This window comes from Dromaius novaehollandiae, chromosome 5 (genome assembly GCF_036370855.1).
Source record: "Dromaius novaehollandiae isolate bDroNov1 chromosome 5, bDroNov1.hap1, whole genome shotgun sequence".
Lineage (NCBI taxonomy): Eukaryota > Metazoa > Chordata > Aves > Casuariiformes > Dromaiidae > Dromaius > Dromaius novaehollandiae.
The window spans coordinates 18,157,967-18,173,133 of record NC_088102.1 but is presented as its reverse complement, the minus strand read 5'-3'; the positions used below and the strand labels follow the sequence as shown (position 1 = coordinate 18,173,133).

Below are 15,167 nucleotides of genomic sequence, written 5' to 3'. Positions count from 1 at the left end.
AAATGAGACCAGTGAAAGAATTAGAATAGACTGAGCTAAGGGACATTGCACCATGATCTCTATTTACCCAATGCTGCTTTGGCAGTGTGATCAAATTCAAATGTGATACATACAACATTTGAAGCACTGATCAAATTAACTATCCTTCATACAGCCACCAAGAATGCTCAGTTTTCCTGCACCAACTGATTTCAGCATGCATGAGAGAGGACCAGAATATTTATGCCTCCTTTAAATTCAAATCATAATGCAACAGGTTTGTTTTGCAGGGCTGACATTTGATTGTTTGCCCTGCATCTCTCAGGATAAATTTCGAGCTAAATTTAGGACAAGTGTCTGGATAGAATGTCATATGACACTAGCATAGATCTGTTGCACATGCCGTAAGAACATGTAATGTTTAACTCAGTTAAAAATAACTGCACACTTACCTAATTCAGCAGATTTGTGGACTCTATCTACTGAACTGGTAAGCAGACAGTGCAATAATAAAAGTCGCAAGTATACTGAAGGAAGAGACATCACTAAAAGCAAGAAGACAGAAAAAAATCCTTTTCTTTTCTGTATTAGTTCTCTTTCCATTGTATTAAGTAATAATTATTGTCCCATAACCATTTATGTATGAGAATATAGATCATCCTAAAACAGGACATGAGTAGGCAAATTAGAGTGGAACTGTGGAAAGATTTGTGGAAGGTTTTAAAGATCCCTGATTTCATGATGAGTAGAATTCAATGACTGTTAAAATTCCCACTCTAAGTCTAGAAGAAGACAGGTTCTTTCACAGCTAAGAAATAGCTTGCTACATTTGTGGTTTCCTTAACTACAATAAAGCTAGATAACACCATTGAGCGTAGCTAAGGCAAGGAGAAATTGATCTCCAAACTAAGCATGATTAGCTTCTTGATCTGTGTTTGGAGATCATAGCTCCAGGGAAATCCTAAGCACAGAAAAAGCTGTTATACAAGTGGCAAAACCCACAAAGTTAATGGAAAATCCGTTTAACACCTTTACAGATGAGAGCAAGCACAACAGCATAGATAAAGGCTGGAGTGAGGAGCTAAATTTCAGCCAAACTGTCTTGCTGTTAATCAGATCTGTAATAAGTATGGCATATTTTCTCTGTTTGAGCTACTGACATGCTTCTGTTCTTTGGCATTTATCTTGTCCCACCCTCCACATAAAAAAAGTGTAGGGTGTTTTCAGCAGGCCTTGAAGAACGAGTTCTGGATGTGCCTGGCTGCAGGTGGGCAAGAGCTGTCAGTGCAGAGCTCTCCTCCGTGGTCTTCCTGAAGCACTGCTCTGAGCTCCTCCGTCCTTCTCCCCTTCAAGTCAACACCACACCGAGGGGCCAGCAGCAGTCTCAGTGACTCCTCAATGCTGAAAACATCATGACAGATCTTCAGCTGGTGCAAGTGGCCCATGTCCCCCCGTGTCACCAGAGCTACAGTTGCTGGCCACCAGTGGAGGGATGCTCCCCAGGACAAGACAGAAAATGCTGAACACTGCTGTTCATGAAGTATCCTTCCACGCTTTTGCATGAGGGGGCCCAACAACAGTAATGTTCACATCTACCTGTTATTAAATACACTAATAGCACATAAGGCAGGGTGAGGTGTTACAGAGCAAGGAGCATGGGAGTGTGGGGAATTCGGTGAGCTCCTTTGGTGCAACAGCTGAGAAAGGAAAGGGTTTTGTTTCGAAGGATTAGAAACTGGATATAAATGGCTCCCTAGGTCACTAGGCCAAAACCAGCCCAGCCCAAATGAAAGAGGTGATGCCTGACAGTTGCGCAATAGCTGATGAGAAAGCATGTGGTCTCGGTCCAGGTCTGGGTGGCAGCATGATCACATCAGGGACAGTGCAGCTGGCACTGCACTGTCTCCTCAGCCGAAAAAGCTTCTCTCACCATCAGAAGGGGACAGTCTTTTGGGACCAGAGTGAGGCACATCATCCTGCCAGGGTCTGCCCACTCTGTGCTTGTTCTCCAGATACAAAAACACTTTGCTACCAAGGTATGCCAGCCAGCATCTTTCACAAATGCTTAAATCATGTTGAAAGTACCATTTTTTCCCTTAATGAGTGAGGTGCTTTTGACCTGAGATTGTGAGACAAGTTTAGACATCTTAAGCTACACACACTATATGCAAGTGTAGGTAAGTACATGCAGCGTTTCACAGATATTGTTACTAAAATGCCGCTAAGAATGAGTCATTTCTTGTTTAGCACATTCTATTCTTCATGGCAATGGTTTTGTTTGCTGTGATGAGATTGTACATGGCATTTAATTCACATTAGCTATGTTCACAATTATGTGTCATGGATTAATTTCTGACCTAATTTTATTTTCTGCTGTTCAACAGGTAAAAATCAATCAGGCCAGTGGCTAGCTTAGATAGACCCCATAGACTGACTCTGACAGTGGGTGGTTTAGGAGCATTTGCAAGAAACTTCTGGCAGGATAAACTGTTCCCCTTGGAGAAGTCCTGCCAGCTCAGAAAAAGACTAGTTTAAATCTTCACAGCTTGGCACTTTGTAACCTTTCCAAATATTTTTCTGATTACTTCTGAACAGTCCTGTTGTCATGTAATGTTGAACCCAAATTTGAATCTTGCTAAATTCTTTATCTCCATGACATTTTGAAGCAATCAGTTCCAAAACCCTAAATAGCACATTTCTGGGCTTGTCAAACTTCTAACAACATCTTGCTGTGTACCAGCAGAAAACCACATGCAGCTTTGAACACCAGGAGCAAGGACCCCTATCACTGATGGATGCTGACACTGGGAGCCAGTCATTAGAGGAAAGCAAGGCTGCACATACTAAACTGGCTTTTCGTACTTTGAGTAACACGGAAATGACATTGGGACATACTTCAAATGCTGAGTTCAAGTTGTACAGGAAGCTTTGTGGCTAACTTTAAAAAACAGTGAAAGAAAAAATCCCAAATCTCTAACCTGCATCAAAACTTCATTTTTGCAGACAGCAACTCTGATAAATAGGCCAGCACACTCATAGGGGCAGGCTGTGCAGCATACGACACCAGCAGAGCCTTAGACATGTTTTTGTCTGGGTAGAGTCAAAACACTTGTATCATAAAAAAGCAGTCAATAGTCTGTATAAATTTTCATCAACATTAAGAAATGTCTCTGGCTATTGGTGCAGTGCTCAGGATGTGAATAGGAGTGGAGTGTTTCATAACCATGTTATTTGCTTTTAACATAACCAAAAAGGAGAGGGGGAAGAGAAAAGAAAAGAAAGATTTAGCAGAAACCACTGGAGTAATTGGAGGGTGCTGTCCTCATCACTGATCTTGCAACCATAAACCATACCACATGTTTGGCCACAGTATCAGTTTGTTTCTGCTCTGCATCATGTCTTTATAACAAAGCATGAGAGCCAATATTCATTTAGCGGTATGCTCAGGTATATTGGTCCAGGATGAGAGGAGCTGATGGTGTTACACCTGAATAAGCGAGGACAAAACAATCAGATAAAACCCACTAAGGTCTCTTAATACACTGGAAATAAAACGCAAATACGCAAAGAAAGAATTGATCAACCAGGCACTACCTGGTCTTTTTTTCCCTAGGGCAGTTACGCATTATTATTTATAACAAACTATTATCATCTCTTCTGACACTGTCATCATACAACACACACACATAAATAAACATACATCCTCGCTTTCTCTTCACATGTACGTGTACACATATACAGATCTCTTATTGCAAATCCATTATATTCGGGTGAAGAGGGTGAAGTCCTTTACCTGAGATATCCATTACTGGTATAAATTAGTGTGGCAAGAGAGTAGCTGGGGTGAATATTGCAGAAGCTGCAGGCTTTCTGCCAACTTTCTTCTGATAAAGAATTCCTCTACACAGAAAAAACTCTACTTCCACATGCTTTCAATCCATCCTTAAGTTCTTTACTTTATGGTGTAACACAGACTGATCAGGCGAGGAAATGCAGTCTTTTGTATGTATTTATGTAAAGAATGAGCAGACGTTTAGCTGTTAGAAATGAGCATATCCTTGCTAATTTTACTGGAACCCTGCATATTTATTCCAAAGGAGACCCAGGTCAGATCTAGAAGCACAAGAAGTACTTCAGAGATAGTACTTCAGAGTAGGTATATAGGTTCCATCAAGATTTTGGAAACTGTCTCATATCTTAAAAAAATAATATGACATGCAAATTGCATACACTGACTTACCATATGAAGGTCTTGTGACATTTTTATGCTTTGCCTTTTTAAGCTTCAGAATAATATCCTCTGTCTGGTAAGAGACAAATACAGTACGATTTCAAGCTCTTTGGAGACCAGTGAAAAGCTCTCCACTGATCTGGTATGGGTGAGGGTAGTATGCTGACCAGAATGACAATCACAAATGTAAAGCAGAGCTGGAAAGGGCTTAATGACATATTTGTGCATAGAGTCCATCACCCTGTCTGAGCATAGCATCAGGGAAACATAAAAAATAGGTGTGAATTATGCAGATGGTTAAGCTGAATTGTAACGAGCAGAAAAGAATGTCTTAGGAGGTGAATATCCTTATCATCAGGGATTGACAGGTTAGAGCTCTGTATTGGCTAAGCGTCCTCAAGACAAAAATCATGATAAAGATTTCCTTCTTAGCAGAGAACCGAAATAAATTAAAACTACAACTACAACTACTTATAACTAGATGGAGTGAGCTGGATACAAGCTCGGGGACTCTGCACCCTTTCTGTTTACTTTGTAGAGGAAACCCAGATTTTGGTATACAAATCAATCACAATCATGTTGAGAGCATTATGTTATGTTGAGAGTTTGAGGAAGATAGTTTGTACGTCTCTGCATACACTGAACTGGATATACACACACATACACACAGATGCAAACAAGGGACTTGGAAGTGTGTGAGAAGGACGACACCAGGCAAGTTGAACAGCTTCTGAAAAATCAAAGAAATCTTACTCTAACCCTCAAATTCTATTTGCATTATTTGTATCTTGAAGATATCATAGGAATGGATTATTAAAGTTTGCAGATGATTTTGAGGCTTTCATTCTGAAATTTTATCCTGTGCAGCAAGGAAGGGAGAATTTGCCCAAAGAAGGGTGTTAACATGACTTGGCAGTGCTCTGCATAGTGGCATGCAGAAGAAATATTTGCCAGGGCAAGCCTCGAGGCCTGTGATCGACTGTCCTGCCGCCTCTTCCCGAACACGGCCCGAGGTTGCTAGGGGAACACTGGCAGTAGCTGCGGAGGGGAAGGTCACTGCAGCAATGCAAAGCTCACCTCTCCGCTGCTCCCTCTCTGTGCAGTGGAGATCTGCAGAAGATTTGCAATCCATCTTGAAGTTTCTATCTATCCAAACTGTAGCTGGTCATATTTTGGATTGTGCTGTTGCAGGCAAGGGCCTGCTAAAACTCTTCTCCCGACTCCGCTTCCACCTTTTGCAGGAGTCATAGAAATACATGTGGCTTAGGGTGTAAAGCATTGCATGTAGGGAAAGACTCCTACTGTGCTCCCAGCTCATCATGAGTCACTGGGGGTCCCCAGCAATCTTAAATGATGATTCCAGATACTTACTGCAGTTGAAGAACAGCAAGCAATGTTTTTGTGACCCAGTTGGGTGAATACAGGATTTCAAACCCTATAGCATATCATTGAATTTAAAGTCCGAAGAGGAAATCTGTATGAGAAACGTGCTTGTTGGGGATTCTCAGAAACTGAAGCATTGTTAAAGAATTTAGGGTAAGAGGAGGAATGACCCAGTAGCAATTTTCTTGTATATATAAAACAGTGCTCTCTTAGTGCAGTGCATTTAAGTATGGCATCCCAGAAAATAAAAATGAACTGGGATGATGTTAGTAGGCAGTGACAATACATTAGGTGTTTGTTACATTTTTACAGATGGCTCATGCTGACTGAATTTAAATTCATCTTGCAAAATGGGGAAGGGAGTTTGCAGAAGGCAGTGAGATGATTCATCACTTCAAAATGAGAATTCATAGCAGACAATATGGAGTCAATAAAAATAAGAAGACAAAACAACACCATGCATAATGTGACACACATGTGCACAACTGATTGACTAACCCCCAAAAAAGCATAGGACAGATCTGGGAAACTGAGTATGTGCAGCTGTTGTTCACGTGTGAGCCCATCTAATCCATCCATCTATATGTAAAGTGCCCACCATTGTGCTATCTATTTCCATACGACATCTGTGCATTGATCTGCTTTATCTGAACTACTATCCAAACCTACCTACCTAGCTGCTGTACATCCAGCTGACTTGCCTTTGGGCTTTCTCAAAATGGCACAAAAGATCAAAGAGGTGCAGTCCTTCTCATGTATTTTGGCAGCATTTCTTCCTAACAGAATACCTCTTCAAAAGAATTGGCAACATACCAGGCACACCCATTAGTTTTGCACATTTCAAGACCATTCTCTTGCAGCCTGCCCTCAAGGACTTCAATACCCTATAATAAAAGACTCTAGACTTCCAAAATTTACAACCATACACAAAGCAAATGGATAAGAGCACTTAAGACCTTTTAGATGGGACTAATCCTCTAACAGAAACCTCATTTTTCATCCTGTATCCACCAGGTTTATTCTGTGGCCATTGGAAAATCAGTAACTGGGACCATGTCTCATTTTCTCATCTGTAAAACCTATAAAACCATTAGGGTACTCTCCCCAAGGCTCCAGCAGTTACAAGCCCTGTATTAATCTCTGCAGAGATTCATCTGAAGAAAAATTTCATCTGAAGGAAATCCTCAGAAGCTCTTTAGCAGCTGCCAATACAGAAGGATTCATTCAACAGAGCATCACACTCTGGATTATACTGATGAATATATGTGGATCTCACCTGCTAGGATCTGAACTCATGGATGTATAAAATATCAGATCTGAAGATTTAAACAGTGAATTTTAAATTTGAAAGGGAAGTGTGAAATAAAAGCTATTCTGTTTGTGGCTTGTGGGTTGAACTTTCCTGTTGGAAAACCTGTCTGCCTCCTCAGTGTCTTTCTCCATCATAGAGTGTTACACAGTTTATTTGCTGCATGGCCCCTGAGTAAAATGCTAAAGTATATTCTTTGCAGTCCACTTTCAAGAAGCTGGACAGGCCTGTTTTATATTCTCTTACTGTTTTTAGGCCGCTCTGTCCTCACAGGAAGCCCTGCCCATACATGTAAAGACAACCATGCATTCTGTACACATAACATTTCAAAGTACAGTCATCTCTGGAAACACAGAGACCAAAATCCCCTTGGCATTGAAAGTGCTGATGCCGACACAATGAAAGTGACTCTTTTCTTTGTCTCTACTCTTTTCTCATCTTTGCTATCACGCAGTACCGAGCAGAGCTGTGTGATTACATACCATAACAATGCACCGCATATAATTACCTTTACCAGAGTTAAGAAATGTATTAGGAAAAACTCTGATCATTGCAAGCTGATATTCCCTGTAGGAGGTCTAATTCCAGAAAAAAGTTCTTGACCTGTTTGTAAACATGCAGCATAGTCTTTCTTAAGTAAGCAAAACTTAATAAAAAACATCAGATTTCCAGTTTCATTTCCATTCACCTTAATCTTAAATCTAAAAGAAAAGTCAAAATAAAAAACCCACTCAAATGACCTTGCATCATACAGTAAAATTTTCCAAGTAGTGCAATTGCTTTTGAAAGCAACCAAGCATTACAAAAATCAGAATATTAAACTTCTCTTGTCATCAATTCATAAATTCATAAAGAACTTTTCAAACTGTCACTGCATTTACTATTTTGATGACGAATCTAAGAGAGAAAAGGAGATGCACCCTGCCCTCAGCTCCTCTAATTTACATGATTATAACAGCACTGAATTCAATGGCTTCCCTTTCAATTTATATCAGCATTGCTGAGCTTATGACTTGGCCAAAGAAGTAAATAATTGTATCTCAACAAAAAATCAATAACTATAAATATTATCAGAAGAAACCTTATGTAAGCTGTTGCCTGATCTCTGCTGGCAAATAAGCAATGTAGATCTTCTTAAAACATGGCAATTCAGTAATTTCTTGGCTGACACAACCACCTTGTCCCATATTGGTGTTGTCAGCAGCCAGCAGAGAGAGCCCTGGTCTGAAATTAAGATTACCAAGCAGACCTACATTTATACACTGTGTGGCTTGGCTGATACACAGCATCAACAGTACTAACATCTGGTTAGTCCCTTCCTCTAGTCTCCAGGGAAGAGAAGAAGAAATGGTCATCTCCAGCCTGCACTCTCCAAGGAATGAGGGAGAAGTCTTGCACTCCTGACTCTCCAAAGCTGTGGGTATGAGGCCAGAAAGGTTGGCAGTCCTGCAGGATATTCAGAATTTTCTGCACTTCCTTGGATGACTTTGTTCTTAAGCACCTTTACAGAGAGCAGGTCAGTTCATGAAATCTTTCCTTACACAAAATGCCTGCTGAAGCCATAGGCCATTTCATTAGATCAGGAGCAAGTGAACACTGGGTAAGAAACTCATGGTTTGGGTAATGCTTTGGTGCGAGCACAACGTTCCCTGTATTGTACAGTCCTGGTCCAGACTGACAAAAATGTTTCTCTTGACTGACTGTGGTGTATTTTCCCAGGGAGGAAGAGGATGAAGGTCTTATTTACACCCCCATCATCCGTGAGGTTGGGCAAATCTTTTTACCTATTCACATGTGCATCAGAGATTCTCAGGGAACTTCATTCTCTCCTTAAATGAGGGCAACCTCTTAACTCTTAAAACTAAATACTGCCCTCTCAGCGTACGGTACACGTGTCAACCAAGCTCACATCAGATGTTTCTATTTGTCTGTTACCATTTGGAACCAAGTTCGGGCCCCTAGAGAAGTGAGAGTGTGGCACTCTTCTTCAGGAAAATTACCTCAGTACTGTGTATCAAACAAAGGCTGAGGTAAGACAATGTCATGAGTGCAGGAAGCCACAGTAAACAGTAGATTCAACAGCAGATTTATCAGTTCAAATTTGAGCCAAGCCACCTTTTTATACGGGCACCTCCTTTACAGAAAATTATACATTAAAAAATGTGCACTTTGGTATACATACAGCTACGCAAAAGCAGTTATTCATGATGAAAATACGGTAACAAACTAGGAACGAAACCAAAGAAGAAAAATATACTGCGTTAAGGAAATAAATCTCAGTTCCAAGTTTTCAACAAGGGCATCTGTGGTTATGGAGAATGCCTGTTTGGTTAATGACATGCTTCACTTTCTACCTCAGGTCCTGACTCCTTTGTACAGTAAGTAGGATGTGCCTTAGCACCTGCCCGGCACTCTCTTTTGCCTATATTTATCCCACGTATGTAGGCATTAAGGATGCTCCTCAGTCTCATCACCTTATACTCCCCTCAGAAACAAGAGACAGTGGTGTTCCTCCTTGGGGTGCTGCAGAGCTTAGGCAGGCTGTGCTGCCTCTTGGAAGTTTATTTCTGTTCATCAGCTTTAAAAATGACTAACCTTCTAACTTTGCCACCTCCTTTCAATGCATAAAGATAAGCAGGCTGACCTTTATTCTACTGAAATCCCCCCACAAGATTAGATCTTTCTGGAGGTTAAGTCCACATCTAACTGAGTTGATCTCACATGAGCCAGGGACTCATCACTCACTATTCATTTAAATCAGTGCACACCAAAAGCACTGCAGACAGCAATGAGTAAAATTTGGTTGCAGTTTGGACATTTCCCAATGCGCCCAACACAGCAAGACTCTCCTCCTGCTCTGCAGCCAGCTCCACTGATGACAGTGACTCCGAGAGATGCTGTTTCTATTTTGCCTGGCCTCATTTTGACCATTACCTGGAACTGTCTCACCAGCCTGACAAGTTATGGAAGTGTGGGTACAGCGCAGACAACCATCATCTCCTTTACTGCTGCTTAACTGCACCTCGATTGAAGGGTCTTTTCCCCAGCTTTTGCTTCTGGGGAGCTGTGACAGGATGGGAGCCCTGGGTCATGGATGATTCTTAGCACAGCCCAAGGAAGTTTCATGGTTTACTTTGACAATATGAGAAGCTTGTCTTAAAACTATCACACTCCTCTTCTGTTTTGGGATGACCACTTAAAATGTATGTCTGTACTGTGGTGGTAAATGGGGGGGAACTCACCCAGCTTTAAGATGAAGATTACTGTATTCTGACTTGACTTTATGGAAGCTCAAGGGGATTTGCTGTACACCTTTTCTGACTTGAAAAGCCAGTTCCCTTGGTAGGACCCCAGCAAGACTCTGGGAAGCAGCACAAACGTGTTCCGGAAGACTCTGCTTCTAAAGAGAGAAGTCAAAGTTGATCGTGTCACAACAGAGCTTATTGTCAAAACGCAAGAAATTAAAGAGTGAATGGAAGCTGTGTCCTAGCAGAGAGCAGAGCTAGCTGCCAAGCAACAAGATGTGAGCATCCTTCTCGCTCTGTGCTATGAGAGCAGAGCCCTGGTGACTGGTCCTAGTCCTGGTTCAGCCCTTAGTGACTCTGTTCTGGCTGTTCACGTGGAGCATTTGCACTTTTGTGCATGGTGCAATCAGTGGGGCATTTGAGCAGCAGGCAGAGTCCACTGGAGCAAAGAGAGAGCTGCAGATGACAGTCTTTCTTCTAGTGGGAGTAGCGTGCACTCTCTCACTCTTTCTCATAAGTACACATCCTGCATACAGTGGCAGGAGTGATTTTCATATTTTACCATGACCTGTGAGTCAGTGCTGCAGCCTCCGTAGACTGAAGCCAAACTTTCTGCTTGGGCTGTAAAGTTCTTGGGACTGGATTCAGCAATGACACTGGGGCCCGTTATTGCATAGGCATCTTTCCCCATGCTCTATGCTCAATGTGGACACTGTTTGGGACTTCGTAGGTCTGCTGGAAACTAATATCCAGGGTAAAGCTAATCTGTTTTCCAGTTTATCCAAGTGCCCTACTAGGGTGTCTCATCTGCCTATTATATACATCATTTTTTTTTCCTTTTTTGCCAGAACAGGGATCAAATTCTTAAGTTTGAGAAGTTTTTTAAGGATAGTGAAGTGAAGAGGAGACAATCAATCCAAAAGTACCAAGCAGAAATAGAACTGAATGAAATGAGAGAGAGAGAGAGAGAGAGAAATAAACCAGTGGCAGAGCTTTAAAAAATGAGTCAGGTATGTGACAGACAGCTCGGGGAACCTCTTCAACCACGATTGACAGACAGCTGCTGTTTCTATTTTACCTGACCTCATTTTGCTTCCCTTGCTCCAATTATTCACTTAATAAAACACATTAGCATGCTAGTATGGTACTAATAATAGCAGCAGGGTTCTAAAAGGGACCCACTGTGTCTTTAAATCTTGTCCCCTGCTGTTAATAAACAGTATATGTAAATCCTATTCAGCATATGTCAAAACCCATCTAAAATGAGTGAGGAAGACTGGGCTAGACACAGTATAGGGCTGCAGCACTGCTGAGTTAGGCAATGCAAATCCTGATTTGTAGGCACCGGGAACCAAAGGGGACTAGAGATTTGGGGGCTCAGATTTCTTCTACAATCAGTAGGGATTGGCAGAGGCAACCTGGTGACCCGAGAACTGCAATAAGCTAAAATGGAGACAGTCTCAGGTCTTCGAGCTCCTGGAGAACTGCAGTAGCCACCATTACGTAGACTGGCTGTTAATAAAGATACTACAAACAAGCGTGGGTGGTGGAGCAGTGCCTCCACCTCCTCTAGCCATGTTTAAAATGAAGCGGCTCTTGATGAATATTGCTAAGGGTTCAGTCCTGACAACCCACTGCAACATGCCCTCCTGGTTTGACCCTCAGGGGTCTCGGCTGGCATCAGCCACTTCTGAGGGGGCTGAGGTGTGAGTAGAAGTGTGAAGCTGCTCAGCCAGAGCAGTGCAGGGCACATGAGGAAGCAGATCTCGCAGTGCCTAGGAGACTTTCAAGGACAGTGCTATGTGATCTAGGCACCTCCAGCATTAGAGGGCATACAAGAAGCTACAGTTTGCAGTGATGGTGCACAAAGGGATGGTGTCCAACACGGCTCTAGCCCCTGGCTCCGACTACATCCAGTGATGTATTGTTCAGGACCTCTCTCCTCTAATTAGAAACGTTCTCCTAACTGATTCATGGCCCTTTATTTCTTTTGCTGCCAACTCTGTCCTTCAGCTTAACTTGCTCTTCTTTCTCCCTGGTGTTATGCCCTTGCTTTATTTATAGAAAGCAATGGTATCCACTCTTGGATACTTTCTTGCTAGTGTTAAGCCAGCTAAGTTCCTCTAGTGCCCAGACAAGCTCTCAGTTCCCCTGCTCTACTTAGCCATCCTTCCCTGCACCTGTCTGGTCTGAGTTCCCCTTTTGTGAACATTACACACAACATTTGGAATGAGATTTCATTAATGCCTAGTATCACAAGACATTAATATTTCTCTTCCTATACTGGAAATCCTTCTCCTACATAATAATAGAATAATAATAATTATTATTATTACAGGAGGCCATTGGGAGGAGGCTAAGCTGTCTGAGCACTACCAGATTTGTCCCTCAAAGAATACTCATTTTTACACAGTCTGCAAACATCATGGAAATCCTTTGTGTGGCAGAACATGACTAAAAGCACCTCCGACACTGAAGGATCCTTTTAACAATATATTTCATTCTCATTTGTTTGAACTAAGTCACTTAAAATACCCTGGTTTATTTCTTCATTTTCTTTGCAGGCAGCAAAAGCTAGAGAAGAAAGTTGCTAACTATAAAGTATATGAGGATTTCCTACTGAAAACCACTGACAAGTTGCCTGACAGGAAGTGTTACTCTAATGCATCTGCTGGCTCTTTTGCTGTAGTAACAGCAACCATCACTGACTCCCTCTGCTCCTGAGCCTTGGGCCAGTAAACACAGCCACCAGCAATAAGCATGCCTCCAAATATCTGTCTGCTACAGCCCCAACACACCTCTCCACAGAGGCAGATGCTGACCTGCCTGGGGGACAGCAGAGAATGAGTCAAACCCACTTTCCCAGGCTAAGCCTGTATGTCTAGTCAGCAATGCCAAGCTCTAGACACAGGATGAGGTAGAGAGACCCCTTTTATAGCGTAGCTCCAGCCCAATTTGACTGTGAGGTCTGCATATCCGCATGGCTGTGAACCAGAAAAAATACACTTCATTAGCTGATACCAATGCAAGAGACTAAAATCCTCTTAAACTTACCTGTAAATCTGTGCCTGCGAACAAAATAAGCCGGGATGGGAAAATGCAGTTGCCCAGTATTGGAGCAATTTGATGACATTGTCCATTCAGGAACGGGTTTGGGCCAAAATGCTATGCTGCTGGAAGGTTTCAAGACCTTGTTCAGCTTTTCTGCTGTTGAAGGAAGGGTCTAAGATGGGCCTCTTGTACAGGGAGCTCCTAGATCTGCCAGACTCGGGTCACGTACTGCAGTTAACAGGGCTACTGTACCTGAGGAATGGGGTAGTGATGCTTGCACGGCTCCTGCCACAACACCACTGCAAGTACAGACCGGACTGAAAGTGGGTATGAGCCTTCTGAGCCTCATGCCCCACTTGCTTCCTATTTGCATCACTGGCCTGTTTGCATCACTGCTGTGCTTTGGACTCCACACAACCACACCACGCCTAGGTAGCACCAGCCCTGAGAAACCTGCCTGGACGAGTTGTAGCCCATTGGCCTTATTAGCTCTTCTCTCTCCAGATGACACAACTTCAGCCCACAGCGCTTAGGTTTGGAGGTTATCTCCCTCCAGGCGATTGTGGCACTTGCCCTAAACAGCACCAGAGCACATGCTCACACGGAAACAGCGTGATGGTAGACAGCCCTGAACTTGGGCATCCACCCTCTTGTGAGTGACAGCCTGTTTCTCTCTACTTATTAGGGGATTAGAGTTGCAGTAGGAGAGACTCTGGCCTGTTTTATAGCTCAGCGTTTTTCAGCAAATTGGTTGTGACCCCCATAGCATCATGAAAGGCAACCAAGAGGGTTGTGATATGTTGAAACATTTATTACACTATAAAATGAATACAGTCCTGCTCTCTGACTCCCCCCCGACGTGTCTAAGGCCAAGTATGCTCTGTCAGCTTCTCCAAACAAGCAAGTCAGTCCAACAAGCTTTGATGCTTTTTTCTCTTGCTTTTTTAATAAATATACTGGGGTCAAGTGAATATTTGTGTTAGAACCAGGGGGCCACCACCCAGTGAAGGCTGTAAAACATAGACACAGCTCGCAGAAGAGGTATTTGGTATACATAAACCCATTTGTTTTTCCAGTGTTCTATTTAAATGCTTAGGTGAGTTGAAGTAAATTTACTGACGTGTTATTTGCATAGAGGTAAAGGACCTGGTTGTGTAATTGATTACATTTCTAAAGTCTCTAATCCTGCTGATTTACATGTTCCTTACAGAAGATACAATAAATACACTTTCTTAAGTGGGTCTTAAGCCTATCTGAACCATTTTAAGCATTCCAGGTCTTGATTGTTTAGTCCTGTCTCAATCTGAAGTGATAATTCTGCACTAAAGGGTTTATCACTAAGAGCTATTTAACACCTCGTCAGGTGTTAAGCCTAAAATAGTTTATCTCTTGGCAACATTTAGACCTTGAGCCATGAAAAGTCACTGATTTTCTTTCACGATGGGGTCAAATCTGCTTGAAGGACAGATCCCCCACACAGACTTTTTTTTTTTTTTTTTTTTAAACCAAACTCTTGAAAAACTTCTTCACTCTTTGGTATAAAATCTTACACTAGATTAATTTCCTCTTTGTGTCACCTCAGACTCTGGCTATCCTCATTCTCCATTCATTATTTTACACTATGAGTACCTTGCTCAATGAAAAAAGTTATGGGTGTGGAAGCTTAATGTCCTCAGTTGTAGAGGTATGAAGTCCAACATACCCATGACAAAATCTTGAAATGAAATCACTTCAGCTGTCTTGTTTTCTTATCTTTCCATGTTCTTTGAGATAAACAGGGTTGTTTGCCTTTTGTGAGATCCACCAGCAGAGGCACTTTCCATAATTTTCTCACATATCATACTAGCTGATGGTTTGGACTCAGCAGATTAGGTAGCAGTCTCCACTCTTGAGGTAGTGGGGAAGCATGGGATTCTTTTGTATTTTTTCTAAGCAATCTGTTTCAAGCCTCTTCAAAGCTGCAGGAAAA

The 15,167-nt window shown here is 42.2% G+C and overlaps 1 protein-coding gene across 6 annotated transcripts in view; it reads right to left on the bottom strand.

Moving 5' to 3' along the window:
- ASB2 (ankyrin repeat and SOCS box containing 2) overlaps positions 1–15,167 on the bottom strand; it is a 94,210-nt gene that overhangs the window by 39,124 nt on the left and 39,919 nt on the right. For 5 of the 6 annotated variants that reach the window (XR_010389330.1, XR_010389331.1, XR_010389332.1 and 2 more), the window contains one exon: positions 13,989–15,156. The exons of the other annotated variant lie outside the window; for it this stretch is intronic. The gene's annotated coding sequence lies outside the window, so the exon portion shown is untranslated. Of the gene's footprint in view, positions 1–13,988; positions 15,157–15,167 lie in introns of those variants that run through there. 6 annotated transcript variants of the gene reach the window in all.